We start from the raw sequence: 22,522 nt of genomic DNA on the forward strand, positions 1-22,522 counted from the left end.
CTTCTTTCTAGGGTCTTGGCTAATGTTGGCTCTTCATTCTTCCACATAAACTTTATTTATGTATTTTTTCATCCACACAAATTTTAGAATCAGCTTGTCATGTACCATGAAAAATCCCATTTTTTTGTTGACATGGTATTAAATGTTGACTTACAATCCATGAAATGGTATATTTCTCCCTTTAGGTCTTTTTTATTTTATAAATTTTATAATTTTCTTCACAAAATTTTATATATCTTTTGGTAGATTTTTTCCTAGCAAATTGCACTTTCTAATTCTTCTGCCTGGTTAATAAAATTTAACTGTCCTTTTAAGTAATCTTATACTCAGCAAACTTTTATTGCTCTTTATTAAATCCAATAATTTGCCTTTAAATATTTTGAGGTTTTCTATACAGAAAATCATGTTACCTGCAAATAATGACAGATCTTTCATTCTTTCCAATCCTTATATCTTTTGTTCATAGGTGCACTATAAAACTGTAGTGGGAGACCATAGTTTGTAATGGTGAGAGACCCAATGTAAAGGAAATGCTTTCAATATTTAATTTTGGAATGTGGTAAACATGCCATTTTTCTAGGTAACATCAGAATAAGGAAGTTTCTTATGTTCTTATTTTCTAAAACTTTGTTTTCTTAAATCATAAATATTTTTGAATTTTAATGATGTTTTTCTACATTTATTCAGATGATCATTTATTTTCTCCCTTTATTAATTTGGTGAAATAAACTATTTGAATTCTCAATGTTGATTTGTTATGGGAATGGAATCAGAAACAAACTTATTAATTATTTTGTAAGTGTATCTTTGAATTTAAGATTTATTTTCATTTTTTACATCTATGAACATGAGAAATATTGACCTTACAGGAGCTTTTGCTCATACTGTCTTTATTTGCTTTTGGAATCAAGATGATATGAGCTTCTTGAAATGAGTTAAGAAGTATTCCCTCTAATGAATCAGGGAGTATTTCCTCTCCTAACTTCATTAGATTTTATGTAATATAGAATAATCTATTTCTCAAACAATTGGTAGAATTTGACTATGAAATTATTTAGTCTGGTGTTTTCTTTGTGTAGAGGTTTTTAACTGATTCAATTTCTTACTAAGACAATTCGGGGTTTCTATTTTTTTTTTTTTAAGATTTTGTTTATTTATTTGACAGAGAGAGAGAGACAGCACACACAAGCGGGTGGGGGGGGCAGCAGAGGGAGAAGCAGGGGACCCTGATGTGGGGTGGGGCTCGGTCCCAGAACTCTGGGATCGTGACCTGAGCTTAAGGAAGACACTAAACCAACTGAGCCACCCAGATGCCCCTCTATTTTTGTTTTAAGACGATATTATCAATTATACTTAAGGTGAATTTCTTCTTTTCACCTACATTTTCAATTGTATTGACTTAAAATTATTCATAAAACTCTTTTGTTTTGTTTGAATCTCTCTTGAATTTGGAATTATGTTCCCTTTTTCAGTTCTAATGAATGACGAATTGGTATTTTTCCTCTTTAAGTTTTGATCAATATTGCAAAAGCTTGGCAGATTTATTAGTTTTACCAAAAGCCAAATTTAGCTTGAATATCCTCTCTAATGTAATTAAAAAAATTTTTTCCTTATTTGATTTCTTCTAATATGTATTAATTCTACATTCTTTTTACTTTCAAATATCTTATGTGCTTCATTAATCTTTAGCTTTATTTGTTTTCCAAAATTAATCTTTAAGGATAAAATTTTCTTAAGTACGGGTTTGGCTATATCCAATAGGGTAAAAGAAATAATTTCACTGTTATAAATATAGTTCTAATTTTTCCTAGTTTCTTTTATTATTTTTCCTTTCCCATGAATCAATAGCTTTATTTTAAAATTTTAAGTATGTTGTTTTTAACATAATACTGTTATTGATTTCTGAGCTGCATTGTCGTCCATGACATCTGTGCTTTGTGATACAGATTCCATTAAGTGCACTGACATTTTTTTTTTTTTTTGGTCTAGTAAATTCTCAATTTTTAAAAATGTTCCATATGCTTAGAGAAAAAATAACTATTCTCCATTTGTTGACTGTAGATGTTCTACATGCCAATTAAATCAAGAAAGTTGATTGTGATTTTAAAAAATCTTCCCCAGTTTTTTCAATTTCATTTGTCTATTTAATCTACTTGGTATATTTATTGATTTATCCTTGAAGTCTACAAGCTTTTGCTTTATGCACTTTCAGCTTTTATTGCTAAGTTCACAAAGATTTTAGAATTTTATCTTCCTGTGAATTGAAACTTTATAATATAGTATAACTCTGTTGTTTAAGAAAACTTTTGCCTTAAAGTCAATTTTGTCTGATACTAATATTGCTATACTGGTTTCTGAAGTTAATATTTTATACCGATATGTCTAGGTATATCTATATCTATATATCTATATCTATATCTATATCTATATCTATCTATATCTTTCTTGTTACTACATTTTACTTGTCCTTATATTTTATGTTTATATCCTATATACCAAGAGTATTATAATTTTTATAATATAATCAATGCATGAATAGCTTTATTACCCAACTTGCCATTTTCCTTTCCTCATCATTATTTTCTAATCCTGGACATTTTTCTTGACCATTTTCCTTCTTCCTTAAGGAGGTGTCTTAGAACTCCCTTTTGTGAACCGGTTACAATAAACTCTCTCTTTCTGGGGGTTCCTAAAATATCTATATTTCAAGCTTACTATTGAAAGGTTGTTCAGCAAATACAAAATTTTAGTTTGACAATTAGCTTCTTTTATATCTTGATATAGAATTTTCTAAATTTTGTTGTAGCTATTGAGAAATAGCTGTCGATCAAATTATATATAATTTATGTTAACTTTGTTATGTACAAAAGTTTTTAATACTTATTCTTTGACTTTTTTGTTTTGTGTTTTTGCTATGATATAACTTGGGGTGGATCTCTTTGAAATTTCCCCTGCTTAGGTTTTCAGGTTCCTGAATTTGCAAATTACATCCCTCTTCCTTCAGTTTTTGAAAATTCTCAACTACTATTTCTTTCTATTCTCTCTTTCTGGCACTCCAATAGTTTCTCCTTCACATTTCCTATGTGTTTATCTTTTTGTTGCCTGCTTTGTAATTTTGTTAGATCCATTTTGCAGTTTTTTGCCAGCTCTTTGTAGTCCGTGTTAACCCATAATATTTCTTTTGTTTGTATATTTGTGTCTCATAGTTCTATTTGTTTTGTTTGTTTTCAAACCTGTCAATTTTGATAGATTCTTCTTCCTTCATCATGCATTTAATCCTCTCCTTTGTTTGTACACATCAAAATAGTTTTTTAATATTTAGTATTCGATAATTCTAATATCTTCTTTCTATTTGGGCAGATTGCATGGTTTGTTTTTTTGTTGATGATTTTACTTATTCATTTAAAAAATTTTTAAAAAGACTTTATTTATTTATTAGAGAGAGAAAGTGAGTCAGAGAAAGAGAGCACAAGTGCAGGGAGGGGTAAAGGGAGAAGCAGACTCCCCGCTGAGCTGGGAGCACGATGTTGGTCTCAATCCCAGGATCCTGGGATCATGACCTAAGCCAAAGGCAGACATTTAACCAACTGAGCCACGCAGGTGCTCCTTTTGTTGATGATTTTAATATCAGTCTGTCTCCTTATATCACTAGAAGTTTTTATTGTGAGTCCACGTCTCTGGAAACTTTGTGGCAATTCTTTGAGTTCTGAGTTCTTTGTATCTTCATCCCTTTACTTCTGCCTGGTGCATGGAAATACTAGAAACAAGAGTGGTAAATTCTCAGCTTGGATTCATTGACTATGAAATCAGAGTGAAACCCGTGTGAATATGGATTTGTAATCTCAGCGGGTAAATTTTTTTTCTTTGTTACCAAAAAACCCAGAGTCAAATTCACATTTTGGTCTTGTCTCTACTGTCTCCCCTTTTGGGCGTCTATTTTCTGTTCATCCACTGAACGAGCTCTGTTTCGGGACCTCTGGTGTCGTCAGTGTTCTCCAGTCAGATGTGCCAGGCTTTCTCTCTTGTCCTCGGTGCACTGTGTTTGTTCCATCCCAGCTCAATTCTGCCAAAGATGGGCAGACAATTCCAGGCTTAATGCAGTTCCGATGCTCAGAGTAGAGATTCTGATGGTTTCTAACCTTAGTGGATTTCCTTTACGTCGTCTCCAGCTTTTTAATTTTTAAAAATAAATACGTTGTACTTGGATGTATGTTTCTTTATACCTTTTCTGCCATTATTATTAGAAATGGAAGATGCAGATGTCCTTGAAACATAAATCAGATCATGTTGCTCTCCTGCTAAAAACACTTCATTGTGACCTATCATATTTAGAATTAAATTTAAAACATTTCCATGGCCTGTACACGTTGATATGGATGGGCCTCTGGCTACTTCTCCATCCCATTTCCTACAACTTTCACCCCTGTCTGCTACTTCAGCCCCATGAAACTGTGATTTTCCTCTATCATACTAAGCTCATACCAGCGTTGTGGCATTTTAATCTGCTTACTTTTCTCTTGGGTTTGAATGTTTTCCATCCAAATCATGACTTGGTTCTTGAATTGATTCAGACATATACTCAGGGTGCACATATCACCTCGTAGAGGTTTTGCTAATCTGTCCAATATAATATAGCATCCACTTCTCTTAATCTGCTTCGGTTTTCTTCATTGTACTTCTCTCCACCTGACATTTACACATGTATGTATTTCTTAGTGAATTTTGTGTTTCCCGTTTGAGTAAAAGTTTTGTGGGGGCAACACTGAATGCCTAGTATCAGTTCCTGGCACAGAGTCATCATTCAGTAAGTTTTTGTTGAATTAATTAACTGATGCCTTCAATTCTGTTAGTTCTATCTTTTGTGGATTCCTTGTATCTTGTGTCAAATTTATATAGTGTTCTGTATTTTCTCCCATTTATGTTTTACTACTTTTATTTAGCCACCATTTACTGAGTTCTAACTAAGTTAAATATACACGTGTACTAGTTCATTTAATCTGAAAAACAACCCTGAGGTGCGGATTATCATCCTTTTTTCACAGGTGAGGAATCTAAAGTGCAGGGGAAGGAATTAAATCCCTGGGTCATGCACAGCCTTTATGAGTTAAAATAAGAATCAGTACCAGTCTCAGTTATATTTGTCTCACCCAAAACTACACTCTACCAAATCAATGCAATTTATCATACCCCTACATTTCGTCCTCAATTCATACAAATGAAAATCTGGTGAAATCCAAATGAAATCTGGCGTTTTGTTAATTTCCCCCACAAAAAAACAGCTACTGATAGCAGCAACGACATTGATGAATCTCAAATTATGCTAAGTGAAAAAAGAGACAAAAAAGACTGCATAACAAATGTTTCCATTTGCATGGAATTCTAAAACAAGCAAAACTGTTCTGCAACAGCAGAAAGCACATCCGTGGTCGCCTGAGCCTAGCAGGTGGAGGGGAGATGGACTGAAAATAGGCCTGAGGACATGCTTTGGTGAGAGGGAGATGCTCTCTACCTTCTTATGATGGTCACACAGCTGTCCACATTTTCAAAACTCATAGAGATATATAATTAAAACGGAGATGAGATGTGGCACATAAATTATACCTCAATAAAGTTGATTTAAAAATAAAAATAAATACTTAGATCAAATATTCTGAAATTGTGGAAACATCTTGAGTCATTAAAGGCAGCATTTTATATTTTATAAATATGAGGTCTTGGAGATCAACAGAGTGGGAGTCAGGAGTCCGGATTTCATCACTGAATTCAAGTTCAGTGGTTCTCCCACTTCCTCTGTCTTCAATGGTACGATCTACAAAGCAAAAGTGTTGTCTCACAGTTTCCAAAGTTCCTGTTGGCTCTGCAATATTTAAATACAATTCTGTTAGAAATTATATTGTTTTGTACTCCAAGTACTTCTGGAGAATTATTTGATTCCTGATCTCCATTTCATAATTAATCAAGCAATATTAGTCAGTTCACTGTCCAGAGACAGGAACGGAAGTAGGAACACATGGAGGTGTCCGTAATCTAGGGAGTCGTCTAGTTGGACTAAACTAGTAGAATTTCGCATGTTTTTTTGTGTGTAGGCATCCAGAATGTGGAGCGCACTAAATGCATTTTGGATGGTAGGCACTATATGAAGACGATAAAAGAATTGGCTATCCCTAAGGTGACTGTAGTATAATTTTAATTGTATTCATATCTCCAAAATTCATGCAGATATGGTAAATAGTTGTCACTAAGAAAACAAGTATGTGTCTGTATAGTATGAGACCCTTAAAATAAGGAGAGTCTACGAGTCAACTACTACAGTCTTTGTACTGTCCTGGGCTGGGCAGGGGGAGGAGAGAAGAAATTTATCATCCACGACTTTCAGGAACTTACTATATAGTGAGGAGGGGAGAGAGGACATATTTCTAATATGTCATATTGGAATAGGTATAATAGTAGAGGTAGAAAAAAGTCCTATGGGAGGGAGGAAAAATCATTCTGAGTTGGACATCTGGGAAACTTTCTAAAATATCCATTATTTACACTGGACCTTGAGGAATGAGGAAGGCTTTTAGAAATAACTACAGAAAGGGAGGAAGGTTATTTTGGCAACAGCGCTGATCTTGAGGCTGGGCGGCCTCTGGGGAGAGTCTCCGGAGGGACTGAGCCAATGAGTTTGAAGCAGCTTAGGCCCTGATGTCCACACTCCTCTGCTGTGCTCTAGGAGACCTTTGCGGAAACAAACACAGGCTTTCTGACAAGAATCTTGTGTGAGTTTAGGCTATAGGTCTTGTATCAACATTTTGATTTTAGTTTTAGAATATATTGAGCATCTCTGTAAAAGTGAGCCACATTTCCTAATTCAAACTTCTTTAGGTCGTAAGGAGTAATGAATTTATTTCAGCAGCTACACAGCTGCACGACCTCATTTGGAGACCTTTGCAGCTATGTTCATCCTTAGTGACACAATTGCTTTGTATGTGTTTAGGTTTCTAGTCTGCAGCAATTTGGGAGAACAGCCTGAAACTGTCAGCATTCCCTGAGACAGGTGATTAGAATGAATCCTTTCAGAGGTGTGCATTGAATTGGAGTTTAGCATGAGAAAAGGGGAAGAGGCAAGGATTGATATTTTTTGTTGTAATTTGCATCTAAGCGTTATTTCATGTCACTGATAATTTTAAAAATGATTTTCACTTTTGATAGATTCCTCATCCTTTGGCCCCTGTCCTTTTAAGAGGTTTGTCGATGGAACTCTGTCAAGAAGCAGTTCTTGGGGCGCCTGGGAGGCGCCGTCGTTAAGCGTGTGCCTTCTGCTCAGGGCGTGATCCCAGCGTTCTGGGATCGAGCCCCACATTGGGCTTCTCCACTGGGAGCCTGCTTCTTCCTCTCCCACTCCTCCTGCCTGTGTTCCCTCTCTTGCTGGCTGTCTCTATCTCTGTCGAATAAATAAATAAAATCTTAAAAAAAAAAAAAAAAGCAGTTCTTCATCACTCTTGCAGTTTTAGCTCATGGTCACTGTGTGTGTTTTTCAGAAGCAACCCACCTCGTAGGCAATCCCCAGGCTGTGTAACGTGATGAAAATGTGCCTGCTTTCAGGAGAGGCACACCCAAATTCAACTCTCGGTGCTTCGGCTTCCTGGCTCTGTTCCTGGGTAGTCATATAATTTCCATTTGCATATGGGTAAAAGGAGGCTAATGATTCATCCTTCTACACACAGTTGTGACGGTTGATTGTACAGGTTAATGTGAGCCATCGAAGAGGATTCCTGATTCATAGCAGGATGCCGCTGACTCCCCATGGCAGTGTCCTTCTCACACCTGTTCCCACAGATACTCAGCCGCATCTTGCCCCAGTGTAGTCTTGGTCACTGAGCCTTTTCATGTTCTTTGAAAATGCCTTTTACCCTCGTCCCCGCCCCCAAGCCCAGCAGATGTTGAAAATACCCATCTTCCTGAAACTCTACTCTTTCTTCACAGCACTTGTCTCAGTTGGCAACTTCTGTTTATTGGTGTGATTATGGGTTTGCAAACTGTGAGGGTGAGAATCAAGTCTGTCTTCCTCTCTATCGAGTTCCAAGTCTCTACATCTTGCCTGGCACTTAGGAGTATCAGCAAAGAGTCATTGAATTTGTAATTGAGTGAAGTGGAAAAACAGAGCCCTCAAACCCTAATATAAGACACTTCAAAACCCGTGTGGAGAACATCAGCATTGCTGAATAGATAGGATACTGGCGTCAGACAAAGCTGAATTCTGCTCTGACAGTGAATTAACCAAGTTATCTTTAAAAAACTTAACCTCTTTTAAGCTCTGTTTCTACATCTGGAAAATGAGGGCTGAAATATTCACCATAGGATTTTTTTAATCTTTTTTTTTTTTTAGTTTTAAGTAGGATAACGTGAAGGGAAGCACTGGCACTGTGTGCCACATAGTGGCACATCCTGTTAAGGGATGTTTTAGATATTTAGATGTTTATAACAGGATGTGCCATCCCTGTTAAGGGATAGTTTTAGATACAGACAACAACAATAATAATAATGGTAGTAATAATACCATAACTAAAACAATATTCTAGATTGAGTATAAAAACCTCATTATATATTGAAGTTAATGAAACCTGCTCATAATCACTAAATTCAATATAGGACAATGATATTTTTATCGGACGAATTCAAGAAAATGCAACCCAAGAAATATGCTTTGAAGAAACCAACAATCACAAGCCTTCAGTAGCCGACAGAATATGTCTTAAACAGAATGGGGCAAAGAGTTTTTGAAGAACAGAACTAAGTTATTAGGTTATGATGAAAGACACAAGCATTAACTCCATTTACTAAAGATGCCTCTGAGAAATGGAAAGGCACATTGCACCCGTATTTGAGAGCTGAAGACAGACCTGCTCATTCCCTAAATGACCCTGTTTCTTCCAGGTTTATGTAGCCTCATGGCTTCAACAGGATTAATCTACTGGATGCTTTTGTCTCTCTATTGGAATCTCTTGGACAAGAAGGAGCCATTGATCAATTTTTCTCCTTCTGCCAACTTCTGTCATCATCTCTGTCAGATGGACTGAAGTAGCTGACAAAGAAGCCCTTTGAGACAGCTCATGAATAAGCCCATGAGAATTTTTAATAACAGACAGGCTCGTGGGCTAGGCAAGCTATTACCAGCAGAAGGCATAACTCCAAGTCTACGTGGGAAATCCTTGGTCGTGCAGTGGCTTTGCGTTACCCATACAATATGGAGAACGTGTACGTAACTCAAGTTAGTGACTAACTCCCTAACGAGAAAAAATACTCATTGCAGAAAATATGCAGAGCAGAAAACACTTTGATACTGCTTGGTAGGCGTCGTACCTGACAGTTTTCCAATGGTAGAGGAGACACTTTAGAATTTATTGTATACATTAATTTGATTGCACGGTGATATATTTGTTAGACACATTACCACAGGTCTAATTAAAAGGCAGTCTCAAAGCCACCTGATTACTGATTTATGCTACGTTTATTCGATTCCAATGTATTTGCGGAGATAAATTAGATGTAATTTCTAGGTAATAAAACTGAAGTGGTGTAAAATCTCAAGGTTACTAGATCAAAAATGAATGGAGAAGCTCGACCATGTACGTACCGAATAATGTGAGCCATTGCACGAGGTATTGTGTATCAGAACATAGCAATGTAGGATCGTTAAGGGACTGTTTTTAATCTTTTGTAGCTGTTGTTGCTGACTTGTGGTGTCCACACACACCCTCTGGTTAGAGGCCTCGGTTTCTTCATCTGAAAATGAGTTGTTTGAATTTACTCTCTAGGGTTGTTTTATGAAGCAAACAAGATAGGGAAGTTCTCTGCATTTTCAGTGATACATAATGATAGAAAATGAAGGTATTTCTTCTTTTTTCAAAGATTTTATTTATTTATTTGACAGAGAGAGAGTGAGAAAGAGAGAAAGAGCACAAGCAGGGGGAGCGGCAGGCAGATGAAGAGGGAGAAGGAGGCTCCCCACTGAGCAGGGAGCCTGATGCGGGGCTCGATTGCAGGACCCTGGGATCATGACCTGAAACCGAAGGCAGATAGATGCTTAACCGACTGAGCCACCCAGGTGCCCCGAAGGTATTTGTTCTTATGAAGTTGTGTCCCCTAGGCCATCCTGTGCCAAGATTTGGTTTCCATATCCTAGAACAGTCCGGGACCCCAGAATGTGTGTGTCTGCATTGTAGATGCTACTGGAGACAGCCTGTAAGTACGTGCATTATCATTTGTCATAACACCACTGAACATCTGGCCAAAAAACGTATTGATTAATTCTAGGCTAATGATGCAATTAAACTTAGTTTTAAAACAACCCCCTGTTTATATATTGGAAAACATAAATTATTTTCCAGTTATTCCAAAGCCGGTGATCTTTGAATTATGCTATTAAATTTTGTTTTATTTTCTTTGAAGTTAAAAAGACTGTGATGGACAGAAATATCTGTTGGTATTGTTGATAATTGTTCATTCTGATTCATTAATGAAGTTTATTGCTTTTTTTTTTTCGTGTTGTGACATCGATAGGTTTGAACTAATGTCCTGGCACATAGACAAATTATTAGGATCTTGCATTAGTTCCTGAGAGGGTGAAATGGAATGGAGGGAACTGGATTACAAGGTGGGTAGTGAATCTGTTGTGGGTTCTAGTAACAAGATCATTCTAGGGAACTGCCTTCTATCCTTAGGAAAGTGTGTGTGTGCGTGGATATGTGTGTAACCTAAGGTGTTTATAGAGGATTTTATTTTCTCATCTTGTCCTACCTGTGGTGCTGGGAATCCCGGGTGTATGGAAAACACCAGGCTTACTGATATTGCCGTCTGGTGTTTGAGGAAAAAGTGACTTTCCTTATCTTTTATTAAAGATGTGTTTTTATCCTCATTTCTCTTTCCCACCAGAACCTCCAGGCTAATTATATGCATGAAAGAAGATTCTCCTACTGTCTGTGATTAATTTTTTTTTGTTTTTTGTTTCAAGTAAATTATGCTCCTTGAGTTGCTCTGTAATCCGTGGTAAGCACCTGCCTCATAATATATTTACTTCTTCTCAAATACCAGCACCTCTACTTTTTACACATCAAGTTTCTCCTTAAGAGAATTATTTCCACTTATCCTCACATTTTTATTATCAGCCCTTGTTTTGTTCCAATGGTCAGGTTTGTTCTTTCCTCTGGGATGGACCTGCCGTGGGACACGTATGAGCACATTCAGGAAACGTGGCTTAAGTTGGAAGCCCGGCAGCACTGCAAGTGTCTGAGATCCCATTTTGTTTATCACACTCTCTAAAGTTTAGATAACAACGTTTTCCTTTTGAAAACATTATCAGTAAAATGATGCATGGTGCAGGGTTATGCAGTTAGTAACCTGAGAACCCAATCCTGGGGCTCTAAGTTTCCATATGTTAAAATGTATTGAGCCGTCTCCGGAAGGAAGAAGCAAGTCATAAGAACTGCATTTCTGTGCTCACCGTAATAGCCCCACAGCTGTGAATCATCTCTGGGTCATAGTTTCTTCATTAATAAATTAAATACTGAAGCTCAATAATCTCTAATATCTCTTCTAGCACTCAGAGAAGATAATTGGATTAATGTTTTGAGTTTATTACTTACTTTTCAGTTTCTATGGAAGATATTTTTAGTAAAGAACTAAATGAATATTTCCTAATTAAATAGGATTGTAGTTTTACCCATAATTTTTATATATAATACAAAGATAAGACCTAATGCTAATTAATGACCAATGCATGGAAAATGAATGGATAAATGGATTAATTTTTTTGGATCGAAATGGCAAATTTATTTAAAATACTCATTTCAGGTGTTATTCTTTCATCACAGTTATGGAAATTTTGGCTGAACTTGGCTTGAAAGACAAGAAGGATAATGGCAGTCAACATGTAATATATGAGATATTTTAATTTGCTCTTGGCTACTATGAATATTTCTTAATGGGAAAAAAAGTCCAATTTGGAATATCTTCTGTGCTTCGGCTTACAGCTAACATTTGGCCACAACCATAGTCTATACATTTATAGCATGCTCCATTTTGTGCCTCCTCTTATTTGACATGATGTAGAAGATGAATGAACATAATACTAGAAATTAAGAGACTTAATAGTGATTATGCCAACCATGGATCATGTAACTTTGAGAAACTCTCTTGATTTCCCTGAACTTTTATTTGTAAAATGAAGGAATTGGACGAGGTGGTTGAGATAATTCCTTGGCTTTATGAAGCAGTGAGTATCTATTTTTGTTTTATGCCACCAATTGGAATTTTATGTTATTTATTAATTTTTTCTCTCTACTCGAATGTTCCATGATAACTTTTGAAGGTTACTTTGTGAAATATCTTTGGCATCAAAGTATTCCATAAATGAATCAAGATTCTCCTTAGATTTTATTTGTAATGAATATTCCATTGTTTTTTTTTCTTCAAGATTTTATTTATTTATTTGACAGAGAGAGACAGCAAGAGAGAGAACACAAGCAGGGGGAGTGGGAGAAGGAGAAGCAGGATTCCTACTGAGCAGGGTGCCCGACGCAGGGCTCGATTCCAGGACCCTGGGATCATGACTTGAGCTGAAGGCAGACGCTTAACGACTGAGTCACCTAGGCTCAAGATTCCATTTTATTTATTTTTTTTAAGATTTTATTTATTTATTTGACAGAGAGAGAGACAGCCAGCAAGAGAGGGAACACAAGCAGGGGGAGTGGGAGAGGAAGAAGCAGGATCCCAGGGGAGGAGCCTGATGGGGGGCTCGTTCCAGAATGCAGGATCACTCCCTGAGCTGAAGGCAGATGCTTAATGACTGAGCCACCCAGGCACCCCTCAAGATTCCATTCTTGACCCTAAATTGAATTGATGAATATTTTCTAAGTTATTTGTATTCTCAAGTTAGGTTTTCAATTCATTTTAACAATGATTTGTGAAAGGTAGCTTTGCGTCACACACTAGTAGATCAATGCTAATGTTAACATTCGTTTAAAGTCTATACATTCCCCTCAAAGGTCAACTTCTTCCAAGTACTGGACGCTACTGTTTCCATTTTAACGTTATATTTCTAACAAAGGCAAATTTATTAATGTTGATAACCAAGACTTAAATTTCATGATGCAATGGAAAATCAATCCATATCTGTTATGGTAGTGTTAAAAATAGCTAGTTAGCTCTAATACGGTTGATTTACCTAGAAATCCATCCTTTGTCTATAGAAGTTAATGATAACAATGATAAGTATGTTATTGTGCCAAATACTATAAACATGTGTTCTCAAGCTATCCTGTTAGGTAAGTCCTGAACATTTCTAAATTTTCAAATGGGAAGATTTAAGAAACCTGTCTGACATCTGCAAAACGATCCGTGGACTTCTAATGCATTGTGGGGCAGCAGCATGTTGAGATGGATAAGCTGGTAGGAGACCTAAAAGGATGCGAGTATGTGTTTCCGTACTGCAGATTTGGTTTCAGGTGACTGGCAATGTAAAGATGGGCAAGCAGGGCATGTTTCTGAGTGATTTTTCCTTGCGTGCAAACATGTTTGAAGCATGCAGAAACAAGCATTCGTGTAAAGAGAAAATTTTAGCAATATGCAGAAGTTATGGTTTCCAGAAACACTATTTTCTCCAAAGTGAAGCTATTTGGTGCTGCTGCTGTGAGGGCAGATGAAGAAGCTGGGAAGATATATCCCTCATTTTGAGAGAGAGAGAGAGAGAGACGAAGAGAGCCAAGAGAAAGAGAGAGACAGAGTCAGAGAGGGAGACAGAGACATAGAGACAGAAAGAGAGATGAAAGAGGGATATGAGAGAGAAATGAGAACGAACCTGCATCTTCAGACTCATTTTGGTCAAACAAACAAACTGAAGGCTGCAGAGGGGAGGGGAGTGGGGGAATGGGATAGACTGGTGATGGGTAGTAAGGAGGGCACGTATTGCATGGTGCACTGGGTGTTATATACAACTAATGAATCATTGAACTTTGCATCAGAAACCAGGGATGTACTGTATGGTGACTAACATAATATAATAAAAAAAAATTAAAAAAAATATTCTGTTGGAAACAACTACATTTGAAGATCCACGTTTCCAAGAAGGATCGACTGACCAAGACGCTGGATACAAATTTGCAAATTTCTGGGATGTTTAACTGTGCAAAGAGTTTTATTGTTATTGCTTTTACTACTTTTCCATAAGCCTTATTATTTTTTGTGCACAAAACAGAATGCAGCCATCACAACAGAAGCTTCTTCAGTCAAAATCTCTTTGTGGCATTCATATTCATGGCCACTTAGCTCAGCTGATAAATGTCATGGTGATGAGATCACCCTCAATTTCAGGGCTTCACACTGTGCCGTGGCTGTAGTCTGTATTCAGATCCCTGATGAGATTAGAAGAAAAAAAATATAGAGGAATTAGTGCAAATTAGTCATCCTTAACATAAAACTTTGTCAAAGAATGAATAATTTTACTGAGAGAGAACCTACATTTAGATCAAGTAGAGTGCTTTTTTGTTCTATTAAAACAAATGTAACAGAGATATTAAAAATTTTAAAATCACCAATATTGTCCCCATCACAGCAAAACTATTTTTGACATATTACATCCAGACTTTGTTGTCTTTCTCATTAATGAATATACATTTAAAGATAGTTGCAATTATAACATATGCGTAATATTGACATCTGTGTTTTCACTTGTTGTCACTTTACTTTTTTCTTTTTTTAACTTACAAGCCATTTGTTGTATCATGTATCAGCAACAGGATTTGTGAAACCTCTCCTACTGTTTGGTATTTGAATTGTTTCCATTTTTTCCTATTATACGTAACGAAGAAAACATTTTGGTCAAGATAGCTCTTTCTCTGTGAAATCATTTTCTTAGAACACACAATAACAGCAAAGATTATTGGATAAATATTTCTTTATAAGTAAATAAAACTACGACAGCTGATATATACTACCGTATTGTTTTCCATAATGGGTGAAGAGTTCAGAATTCCACCCACGGTACGTAAATATCCTTGTATTAGCACAAGGCTCTCAGCATTTATTCAATCTTTTTCTTTTCAAAATTGGTGAGAGGCACAAAACAATATTTCGATCTTGTTTTGTTTGCGTCTCTTTCTAAATGCTGGACATTTTCCTATGGAAACTGGGGACATGGTCTTTCAAACCTTTTTAAAACAGGCTTTTGCGATGTAACTGACATACAATAAGCTGTATACATTTACGGTGTAACATTTTGTAACTTTTGACTTGTAGCCGTCGCTGCAGTCAAGAAAAAGAACATACTCTCTTCAACTTCTGAAAGAATTGCCATTATATTTTCCTTAAATATTTGGCAGAATTTACCAATGAGCCATCTAAGTCTGGAGATCTCTTTGTGGAAAGGTTTTTGACTACAAATTCAATTTTTGAAAACAGTTATTAGGTTATTCAGGTAATTTCTTTCTTTCTTTCTTTTTTTTAATGAATTGTGTTTGTTCGTGCCTTTTAAAAAATTTGTTCATTTTATACAAGTTGTCAAACGTCTTGGCTGTTCCTAGTATCCTCTCATTAACCTCTTAGTGCCTGCAGATCTGTAGTCCTGTGACTCCACTCATTTATGGTATTGGTAACTTCTGTCTTTTTTCCATGCTCAGTCTAGCCAGAGATTTTTCCATTTTATTAATCATCTCCAAGGACCAGTTTTTGATTTCATTGATTTTCTCTATTAATTTTCTATTTTCTATTTCTTTAACTTCTGCTCTTAGCTTTATCAACTTTCTTCTAATTTAGATTTAACTTTTGATATGATGTCAGATATTGTCTACTTTATCTTGTTGGATAATAGACATTTTTTAATTCTTACCAATACTCTTGACCTTTGTTTGGGCACAGTTGCTTAGAAACAGTTTGAGTCTATCAAGCCTTGCTTTTGAGGTGTGTTAAGAGTCACAGAAGCCCTTAGTGGAGGACTAATTTCCTCCCACTGAGGCACTACATTCTGAGTCCTCTAACCCAAATCCTGTGAATTTCGAAGTTTTTCCTTTCTCTTGAGCAGGCAGGCCCAGGAACGTAAACTGGTCCCAGCCTTGTATTATTTTCAAGGATTGTCCTCTCTCATCCTTTCAGGTTGTTTTTCTCAAGTAATTTCCTCACATTAATGTTTTGTTCCACACTCATCTGAATATTTACAGGGGCTCCTCTGTAGATCCTTGAATCTCTTGGTCTCTCTGTCCCAGTCTCTCTTTCTCTGTGTCTCCTTCCCCAGCTCTCTCCTATTGGGTCCTCAACTCAGGGGCTTTTGTATCCATTCTTGCTGACTTTTCAGGAGTGGTATTGCTTGCTTTTCATCTATGATTAATCTCCTTATTTGTCTATTTATTTTTGTGTAATGGATATTGTATCAGGAAAATTACTTATAGAAATAATTGACAGCTCAGGATGACTACCGTCCTTTAAAGGAGACTTATTGCTTCTGCTGGCCTTTGGGTTCACTATTAATCTGAATAACTTGACACTGAGATTTGGGCTTGAAGTTTTCTGGTCTGCACAGAGGACCTGTAGTCTGGGCAAAAACTTTTTTCCTGGGTTCCGTCTTTCCTCTTAATCCTGGAATGTGGTTCTTTGGATCCCAACCCAAAGTAGACCGTGAAGTTTAGCAGGATTACACACTTAATAGGTCCTGGAGGCAGATATCTGTTACCCAAGACCTGTAATGATGTTAAAAATGCGTAAAATAAAAAGGTTTTCTGAAATATTTAGTCCACTGACAATCCGTTTCCCTCTAACTGTTAATAAGCAGTATGCTGGAGCTATGCAGTCGTGTCCTAAATGTTACATGCGGTATTTCATTAGATCTTTTAAATTCTCATAACACTAAATACAACATTCAAATAATTACGGCAATTTAAACTATCTCCAGCTATGACCAAATGTCCCCTGAGGAGCAAAACTGCTGCAGGTGGAGAGCCACTGCTTACCAAAACCTGGGTGAGAGCTTGCAGGCCCCACCTGTCCATGCTCATAGCATCATGCCGCATGGTCGGCTTGGTGGGCTCTGTGCCAGCCTAGGGCCCCACTCTGGTTTCTACAAACCTCGAATGACTCCCTGTTTGTTCTTCCCTCACAGACACAAGGCTCCAGTTAAACAGAATCTTTTTTTCTTCTCTGTACTTCCCCTTCTCATGGGGAAGGCCTTCTATTCCCTTTTTTCAGCATGTACTCCTTTCTCTTCCGAATACCTGTCCTGTCCTGTTTAAATGCCGTTCCTTTTCTGGAGGCTTTCATTATCTTCTCCTGTGCATTTCTCCCCACTCTGAATGTGGTTTCTCCCCTGCAGGTAGGAGTGATCGGAGGATACATCCTGAAAAATATGAGCAAAGAATTTGTGTCTTCTCCACCTATCATCTTCTAGAAACAAAGGACAGTTCCCTGCCCCTGGTAAGCACTAAGTAAATGTTTGTCGAATGAATAAATCACTGTTTTGTAAGAGGGGATAGTGACTGTCTTTCATGCACTAATTCTAGACAGAAACTACTTCCTTAGCCTCTGTTTTGAAATCATTATACATTTATCACCAAAGGATTTAACTAAATGATACCCTTCCCGAGTTCCTGCTTTTTTGAACATATGAATTCTTGGAACATTATGTCCCATACATGGACTACGTACTAGGTAACATTTTGCTTCCATTTACTTGTCTGCTAATAAGCTGCTTGCTTTCTTTACTGTTGATTTTTTAAAAAATAGTTTAAGGGCTCTGATTGTATGCAAATAATTCTATTTTGTATGTCCATGTTGACACTTTCAACAATTTTAGAATCCACAAAAAGAGAATTCTACAACCAATTGAAATGAAACTGAAAAATAAACTTAATTTTTGTTCAGTTTTCCTTATGGTTCAGTTGTTCCCTATGTATTATTTTATTAACCCAGAGTAAAATCAAGTTATAGCATTTCCCGAAGAATGTTCTATCAGTGCTTTTAGGTGACCCGTGAAAATAAAAAGTTGATGGTTATATAAACTGTGGAAACTTTATGGTGTACCCTGCTCCGGGGAATTCATAATTCACAGTAATAAATTAAAAGTAGTAAGAAATCCTACGACAAAAATCAATCAGTCACTGATTCAACCTCATTTAACCTGTTGTTTCTGAACAGTAGACCTTAGTGGTTAAGCACTGAGGCCCCAGTGCTAGGTGGCCTGGCCTCAGCTGACGACTCTACCACTTTCTAACCGTGTAAACATGGATGAGTAACCCAATTTTGTGGCTAGGAGGTAATGATGGAGCTGCAGAGTGTTGTAAGGATTAAATAATACATGTGAAGTACATGCAACTCTTGAATAACAAGGGCTTGAACTACAGGGATCCACTTATACATGTTTTGCTTTGTTTTTTTACAGCACTGTCCTGTAAATGTAATGTCTCTTCCTTAAGATTTTCTTCATGACATTTTCTTTTCTCTAGCATACTTTAAGAATACAGTGCATAGTACATATACAAAATAAGTGTTAATTAACCAACTATTTTATGTTATCGGTAAGGCTTCCAGTCAACAGTAATTAAGTTTTTGGGAAGTCAAAAGTTATATGGATTTTTGCTTGCATGGGTGGGTGTGGAGGGTCAGTGTTCCTAACCCCTACATTGTTCAAGAGTCAACTGTCACTTAACATATTGCCTGGATGATTGAAAACCCTCAGTAGATATTTACTATTATTTTCATTTGATCAATTATTAGTCATCATTATAATTTATTAATAATTACAACTAATAACTACAGTATTATAATTATTAGTAAATTATATCATCTAATTGATATGGTTAGTATATTTAATCATAAGGTATAAACAATTAATTATTATTAATATTATTACTATCGTATAAATCCTGACCACAAGACTTATTTTGGAGTAAGAACTATTGGGATCACTATGAGATTTGTTAGAGATTTTGGGGGACTGCTACAGAGATTTTTTTTTTTTAATAATTCTTTTTTTTTTTTCAAGATTTTATTTATTTATTTGACAGAGACAGCCAGCGAGAGAGGGAACACAAGCAAGGGGTGTGGGAGAGGAAGAAGCAGGCTCCTAGCGGAGGAGCCTGATGTGGGGCTCGATCCCAGAACGCTGGGATCACGCCCAGCGGAAGGCAGACACCCAACAACTGCGCCACCCAGGCGCCCCTGCTACAGAGATTTTTGATATGGTAGACTTTCTAGGGAAGTCTGCCCAGATGGATTAGTTTTTATCTCTGAGCACTTACCTGCAGAGGGGGAGCTAATGTGAGTGGGAAACAGCCAGTAAATACCTGTGTACCATTGGATTCAAGTTGTAAACCTTGGATGGAGGAATTTTCTTTTCCCTCCAGGTATACTGAGGTGCCCTACAATCCTATCTGCCCAGAGAGAAGAATGAAGCATGAAGCCAAGAGAAAGAAAAGGACCTCCCTTCCCGCTCACATACAACACAGATACACACACATACAGACGAGCATACAGAAACATAGCCCCCCCCCCCCTCCAATTAGGACACATACACAGGCATCCATACTCACCCAAGACATAGTCACATCCGCGGGGCACTGCTGGAAGTGTCCGCGGGCTTTCCGTTGCTGGCAGAGCTCTCAAGACGCTTCGCACTGTTGAGTTCTCTAAACCACACTTCAGAATGCTTTCCTTACGTTTTCTTTTGGCTTATTTTAGCTCCTGTTGCTTTATCTTGTTAGCATTTTCTCCAGAAAGACCTCAATTTTAATTAAAATACCTCACATTTTATTGCAACAAAAAAACCTGGTAAAATTTCAAATTCTTCTCATATTTCAAAAGTATCGATCAATAAATCAATACAAACTTGGGATTTGTTTTAGCTATATTTGGCAAATAGCTACTAGCTTAAAAAAACTTACCCTTTATTTAGAGTCTTAGAAATATGATACACATACGCATCGTGTTTAAAAGTTGGAAGTCAGGAAATAGCTTTAACAATAAAACTGAAGATAGGATCAATAGAGATTACTAATGTGCTAGCTTAATCTATTTTAATGAAATGGTGAATTTTGTACTTTGCATTTAAATTTAATTAATAAATAGGTAATACTAGGGCTGGCTCATAAGGAACTGGTTAGAAAAGTTGAACTGAAACAAATGAAATATTAGGACTCTAAGGCAAATTTTGCGAATTACGGAAGTGAATTATTAATATAATAATTGTGAATTAGTATAATAATTATTCTGAATTATTTCCAAATAGGAAATAATTTTGCCAACAATTTATAGTGGCTATAAGGAGGGTATCCATCAGGAAATCACCTAGTACAGAGGAACCTACAGCTGATTAACTGCAAAAAGCTGCATGAAGTTTTCTGAAGAATCCAGGTGAAAGAAATACAGTAACATAGAATTAGTGACTACTGTTACATTTTAGGTAGAATAAAGGTTTCTGTCTGCATATTTCACATTATTAAGTTACTATTAAGGGTTTAGGGTGCTAAAACTGGGGAATTTTAAATTTCGGACTTATTGAGAGTTATATTATTGTGGTTTCATTCACTGGAAATTCTAAACATTGATTCTGCAGTTTTCAAAACACTGCTTAAGAGGTATATTAGCATTTTTATTTCTAGAGCTAATTGAAGATAAAATCTGATGATTGACCATTTTAGAGAATGGATTTGGATAGCCACTTTATAAGCTGTAAAGATTTTCAGAATTTAAAAATGGAAATGCAATTCTTAAAGGTTGCATTAAGAAATTAACACTATCCTGTAGACATATTGACAGAAAAGACAGTTGAGTGATTTTACATGAAAATGATGATTAGTATATTGATGCTGTTTACTTTTTCCTGCTCCGGAAGTGAGGAAAACAATTATTTTTTGCGTTATCTCCTTGCTTAGTTTGAAGACAAAGACTTAAAAAAAATAATCTCCTAAAGTATATTTTAATGCAGAGAATAAAAATTATATGTCAGTTTTATAATAGAAAAATTTGGTAAATACTGTAGATTATTTTGCTTTTGATAAACACTTTTCTGCATGTCTCTTACGCGGATGGCTATTTGGGTAAAAATGTAACTCCAGCAGAGTGAATTCTTCTCTAAGTAAACAGTTAAAAACTGTTTCTTTGAGAAAGAGCTCATCTGAAGGGACTTGATGATAACGTAGTTCACAAAATCACACCAATATTTGTCTACAGATTGCTGGAATAAATGTTTGCCCTATGGGTGTCTTTACAAGCCAAAAAATGTGGGTTACTTTTTTTTTTTTTAAGAGTTTTTATTTGTTTGACAGAGATAGAGACAGCCAGCGAGAGAGGGAACACAAGCAGGGGGAGTGGGAGAGGAAGAAGCAGGCTCATAGCGGAGGAGCCTGATGTGGGGCTCAATCCCAGATCGCCGGGATCACGCCCTGAGCCAAAGGCAGACGCTTACCGACTGAGCCACCGAGGTGCCCCAAAATGTGAGTTACTTGGCCAGATTGCTAAACTAGGAGATTTTAGGAAATTAAGAGTTCCTGGCTTTCATTTCTTTTCATCTAGATAAGCTCAGAGACTTATCAAATTTGATCAGGTTTCTTAAGGAGCTGCCAGACTATGGTGGTCTCACCTCTGGTATCCGTTCTGCTCACTGAGCTTCTGAGTTCTTCCTTTGGTTCAGTCTTCTCCTGAGTCCCTGATGTCATGTTGCTTCTAGTCTCCATAGAATACAAGTCTAGTCTTTACAAGCCTTCTCTCAGGTGAAGGGGACCCCAGCTATTCCTCCTTCACGCTCTTCTTCCGGGCATCCGCCTTCTGTGCCATATTCTGGCTCCTGTTTGGTCTCCCTTTCACATATAGAGATGTATTTACTCTGTCCTCGGCCCTCTTTTAATCATTTCCCTGTTCCTGAACTATCCCCAACGTGTGGAAATCACATAATGCTTTAGGTCCTGGAATGAACTTTCTCTTATCATCTAAACCTTGCATCTGCCTCTCTATTACCTGCCCTGCTTCAGTTGGCAGAACTGTTTTGAGGTCTCAGTTTCTCTCTCTATTTGCTCTGTCTCACTGTAGTTAATAAGATCATATCTGAAAAGCATTTGAGGCTGGAGATTATTAGGGTGAGGGGGAGAAAAGGAACAGGATCAAGAATTTTGCTTAATTGAACTCCCTGTTGTCAATGTGCTTTGTGCCAAAGTCAGGATTAGTGTTTTTTCTTCTTTTAATGTCCACAAATCTGAAGATTTAAGATGAGCTTTCAGTCTTCTTGGTCATTGCATGTAACTTACTAGGGAAATAGTTGTATTAGGTAATCTAATAAGGGAATTCGACGGACTGAGGTGTTTTGGCAAATAACTAATGAGACTATTAAGAGTTTTAGTTCATTCTAATTAGAGTATCTAGACTAGAAATCTTGAAGAAGATCAGATGTTCTGACTGTGCAGCTGACCGGATATCATCTAGAGAGGACTTTCGATTTCCCCGATGGACATGGACTGTGAATCTGGAGTCGCCCAGTGTCTTGGATGCAGACCAGACAAAGGTGCAT

This window comes from Ursus arctos, unplaced genomic scaffold (genome assembly GCF_023065955.2).
Source record: "Ursus arctos isolate Adak ecotype North America unplaced genomic scaffold, UrsArc2.0 scaffold_13, whole genome shotgun sequence".
Lineage (NCBI taxonomy): Eukaryota > Metazoa > Chordata > Mammalia > Carnivora > Ursidae > Ursus > Ursus arctos.